Raw genomic sequence first — 5,570 nt, forward strand, 5'->3', positions numbered from 1 at the left:
AGTATCCAGTGAGAAAACAAAACTTTTTGGCTTTTTATAAAATGTCCCCAAAAACTTCAACGTTTTCCATAGCCGCATCATCGAAAAAGTCAGTTTTTGACCCAAAAATCCAACTCCACAAAAATTGCTCAAAAGTTTACACGAGGTGCCTAGAGGCCAGAATTGAATTCCCTGAAGAGTTCAACTGTTAAATTTAGTATCCGGTGAAAAACAAAACTTTTTGGCTTTTATAAAAATGTCCCCAAAACTTCAACGTTTTCCATACCGGCATCATCGAAAAAGTCAGTTTTTGACCCAAAAATCCAGATCGAAAAAAATTGCTCAAAAGTTTACACAAGGTGCTTAGAGGCCAGAATTGAATTCCCCGAAGAGTTCAACTCATTACATTCAGTATCCAGTGAGAAAACAAAACTTTTTGGCTTTTTAGAAAATGTCCCCAAAACTTCAATGTTTTCCATAGCCGGCATCATCGAAAAAGTCAGTTTTTGACCCAAAAATCCAACTCCACCAAAATGGCTCAAAAGTTTACACGAGGTGCCTAGAGGCCAGAATTGAATTCCCCAAAAGAGTTCAACTTATTACATTCAGTATCAGTGAGAAAACAAAACTTTTGGCTTTTTAGAAAATGTCCCCAAAACTTCAATGTTTTCCATAGCCGGCATCATCGAAAAAGTCAGTTTGTTTACCCAAAAATCCAACTTCACCAAAATGGCTCAAAAGTTTACACGAGGTGCCTAGAGGCCAGAATTGAATTCCCTGAAGAGTTCAACTGATTACATTCAGTATTCAGTGAGAAAACAAACTTTTTGGCTTTTTAGAAAATGTCCCCAAAACTTCAATGTTTTCCATAGCCGGCATCATCGACCAAAAATCCAACTCCACAAAATTGCTCAAAAGTTTACACGAGGTGCCTAGAGGCCAGAATTGAATTTCCCGAAGAGTTCAACTGATTACATTCAGTATCCAGTGAGAAAACAAAACTTTTGGCTTTTTAGAAAATGTCCCCAAAACTTCAATGTTTTCCATAGCCGGTCATCATCGAAAAAGTCAGTTTTTTGACCCAAAATCCAACTCTACCAAAATTGCTCAAAAGTTTACACAAGGTGCCTAGAGGCCAGAATTGAATTCCCTGAAGAGTTCAACTCATTACATTTAGTATCTAGTGAAAAAACAAAACTTTTTGGCTTTTTAGAAAATGTCCCCAAAACTTCAACGTTTCCATAGCCGGCATCATCAAAAAGTCAGTTTTTGACCCAAAAATCCAGATCGAAAAAAATGCTCAAAAGTTTACACAAGGTGCATAGAGGCCAGAATTGAATTCCCTGAAGAGTTCAACTGATTACATTCAGTATCCAGTGAGAAAACAAAACTTTTTGGCTTTTTAGAAAATGTCCCAAAAACTTCAATGTTTTCCATAGCCGGCATCATCGAAAAAGTCAGTTTTTGACCCAAAAATCCAACTCCACAAAAATTGCAAAAATTTTTACACGAGGTGCCTAGAGGCCAGAATTAAATTTCCCCGAAGAGTTCAACTTATTACATTCAGTATCCAGTGAGAAAACAAAACTTTTTGGCTTTTTAGAAAATGTCCCCAAAACTTCAATGTTTCCATAGCCCATCATCATCGAAAAATCATCGAGTCATTTTTGACCCAAAAATCCAACTCCACCAAAATTGCTCAAAAGTTTACACGAGGTGCCTAGAGGCCAGAATTGAATTCCCTGAAGAGTTCAACTGATTACATTTAGTATCCGGTGAGAAAACAAAACTTTTTGGCTTTTTATAAAATGTCCCCAAAACTTCAACGTTTTCCATAGCCGGCATCATCGAAAAAGTCAGTTTTTGACCCAAAAATCCAGATCGAAAAAAATTGCTCAAAAGTTTACACCAGGTGCATAGAGGCCAGAATTGAATTCCCCGAAGAGTTCAACTGATTACATTCAGTATCCAGTGAGAAAACAAAACTTTTTGGCTTTTTAGAAAATGTCCCCAAAACTTCAATGTTTCCATAGCCGGCATCATCGAAAAAGTCAGTTTTTGATCCAAAAATCCAACTCTACCAAAATTGCTCAAAAGTTTACACAAGGGCTTAGAGGCCAGAATTGAATTCCCCGAAGAGTTCAACTCATTACATTCAGTATCCAGTGAGAAAAACAAAACTTTTTGGCTTTTTAGAAAATGTCCCCAAAACTTCAATGTTTTCCATAGCCGGCATCATCGAAAAAGTCAGTTTTTGACCCAAAAATCCAACTCCACCAAAATGGCTCAAAAGTTTACACGAGGTGCCTAGAGGCCAGAATTGAATTCCCCAAAGAGTTCAACTTATTACATTCAGTATCCAGTGAGAAAACAAAACTTTTGGCTTTTTAGAAAATGTCCCCAAAACTTCAATGTTTTCCATAGCCGGCATCATCGAAAAGGTCAGTTTGTTACCCAAAAATCCAACTTCACCGAAATGGCTCAAAAGTTTACACGAGGTGCCTAGAGGCCAGAATTGAATTCCCTGAAGAGTTCAACTGATTACATTCAGTATTCAGTGAGAAAACAAAACTTTTTGGCTTTTTAGAAAATGTCCCCAAAACTTCAATGTTTTCCATAGCCGGCATCATCGACCCAAAATCCAACTCCACAAAAATTGCTCAAAAGTTTACACGAGGTGCCTAGAGGCCAGAATTGAATTCCCCGAAGAGTTCAACTGATTACATTCAGTATCCAGTGAGAAAACAAAACTTTTTGGCTTTTTAGAAAATGTCCCAAACTTCAATGTTTTCCATAGCCGGCATCATCGAAAAAAGTCAGTTTTTGACCCAAAATCCAACTCTAACCAAAATTGCTCAAAAGTTTACACAAGGTGCCTAGAGGCCAGAATTGAATTCCCTGAAGAGTTCAACTCATTTACATTTAGTATCTAGTGAAAAAACAAAACTTTTTGCTTTTTAGAAAATGTCCCCAAAACTTCAACGTTTCCCATAGCCGGCATCATCAAAAAAGTCAGTTTTTGACCCAAAAATCCAGATCGAAAAAAAATGCTCAAAAGTTTACACAAGGTGCATAGAGGCCAGAATTGAATTCCTGAAGAGTTCAACTGATTACATTCAGTATCCAGTGAGAAAACAAAACTTTTTGGCTTTTTAGAAAATGTCCCCAAAACTTCAATGTTTTCCATAGCCGCATCATCGAAAAAGTCAGTTTTTGACCCAAAAATCCAACTCCACAAAAATTGCAAAAATTTTTACACGAGGTGCCTAGAGGCCAGAATTAAATTCCCCGAAGAGTTCAACTTATTACATTCAGTATCCAGTGAGAAAACAAACTTTTTGGCTTTTTAGAAAATGTCCCCAAAACTTCAATGTTTTCCATAGCCGGCATCATCGAAAAAGTCAGTTTTTGACCCAAAAATCCAACTCCACAAAAATTGCTCAAAAGTTTACACAAGGTGCCTAGAGGCCAGAATTGAATTTCCCGAAGAGTTCAACTGATTACATTCAGTATCCAGTGAGAAAACAAAACTTTTTGGCTTTTTAGAAAATGTCCAAAACTTCAATGTTTTCCATAGCCGGCATCATCGAAAAAGTCAGTTTTTGACCCAAATATCCAACTCCACAAAAATTGCTCAAAAGTTTACACGAGGTGCATAGAGGCCACAAATGAATTCCCTAAAGATTTCAACTCATTACATTCAGTATCCACTGAGAAAACAAAACTTTTTAAATTTTACCAAACGCCACGAAAACTTCAACGTTTTCCATAGCCGGCATCATCGAAAAAGTCAGTTTTGACCCAAAAAATCCAACTCCACAAAAATTGCCCAAAAAATTACACGAGGTGCCTAGAGGCAAGAATTGAATTCCCTGAAGAGTTCAACTCATTACATTTAGTATCTAGTGAGAAAACAAAACTTTTTGGCTTTTTATCAAATGCCCCCAAAACTTCAACGTTTTCCATAGCCGGCATCATCGAAAAAGTCAGTTTTTGACCCAAAATCCAACTGGACAAAAATTGCTCAAAAGTTTACACGAGGTGCCTAGAGGCCAGAATTAAATTTCCCTGAAGAGTTCAACACATTACATTTAGTTTCCAGTGACAAAACAAAACTTTTTTGCTTTTCAACAAATGCCCCCAAAACTTCAACGTTTTCCATAGCCGGCATCATCGAAAAAGTCAGTTTTTGACTCAAAAATCCAACTCGACAAAAATTGCTCCAAAGTTTACACGAGGTGCCTAGAGGCCAGAATTGAATTCCCTGAAGAGTTCAACTCATTACATTCGGTATCCACTGAGAAAACAAATCTTTTTAATTTTTACCAAACGCCCCAAAACTACAACGCTTTCCATAGCCGGCATCATCGAAAAAGTCAGTTTTTGACCCAAAAATCAAACTCAACAAAAATTGCTCAAAAAATTACACGAGGTGCCTAGAGGCCAGAATTGAATTCCCTGAAGAGTTCAACTCATTACATTTAGTATCCAGTGAGAAAACAAAACTTTTTGGCTTTTTATCAAATGCACCCAAAACTTCAACGTTTTCCATAGCCGGCATCATCGAAAAAGTCAGTTTTTGACCCAAAATCCAACTCGACAAAAATAGCTCAAAATAATACACGAGGTGCCTAGAGGCCAGAATTGAATTCCCTGAAGCGTTCAACTCATTGCATTCAGTATCCAGTGAGAAAACAAAACTTTTGGCTTTTTATCAAATGCCCCAAAAACTTCAACGTTTTCCATAGCCGGCATCATCGAAAAAGTCAGTTTTTTTACCCAAATTCCAACTCGACTTAAATTGCTCCAAAGTTTACACGAGGTGCCTAGAGGCCAGAATTGAATTCCCTGAAGAGTTCAACTCATTACCTTTAGTATCCAGTGAGAAAACAAAACTTTTGGCTTTTTATCAAATGCCCCCAAAACTTCAACGTTTTCCATAGCCGGCATCATCGAAAAAGTCAGTTTTTGACCCAAAAATCCAACTTGACAAAAATTGCTCAAAAGTTTACACAAGGTGCCTAGAGGCCAGAATTGAATACCCTGAAGAGTTCAACTCATTACATTCAGTATCCACTGAGAAAACAAATCTTTTTAATTTTTACCAAACGCCCCAAAAACTTCATCGTTTTCCACAGCCGGCATCATCGAAAAAGCAATTTTTGTCGAGTTGGATTTTTGGGTCAAAAACTGACTTTTTCGATGATGCCGGCTATGGAAAACGTTGAAGTTTTTGGGGCATTTGGTAAAAATTAAGTTTTGTTTTCTCACTGGATACTGAATGTAATGAGTTGAACTCTTCAGGGAATTCATTTCTGGCCTCTAGCCACCTCGTGTAAACTTTTGAGGAGTTGGATTTTCGGGTCAAAAACTGACTTTTTTTTATGATGACTGTTTCATGAACAAACAAAATTACACAGAAACAGCCGTCATAAATGCAGTTATTATCCTGGTCTAAGATGTTTAGATTATTTAAAACGTTGCGCAGCTACACCAATATAGATAGTAAGTTGATTGGGCAGCTGTGAGTAACCCACTATTTCGTGAAATCGGCTGCAGGTCACAGTAGTGGAAGGCGAGGAAAGTACCGT

This window comes from Patiria miniata, unplaced genomic scaffold (assembly GCF_015706575.1).
Source record: "Patiria miniata isolate m_02_andy unplaced genomic scaffold, ASM1570657v1 HiC_scaffold_1, whole genome shotgun sequence".
NCBI classification, from domain to species: domain Eukaryota; kingdom Metazoa; phylum Echinodermata; class Asteroidea; order Valvatida; family Asterinidae; genus Patiria; species Patiria miniata.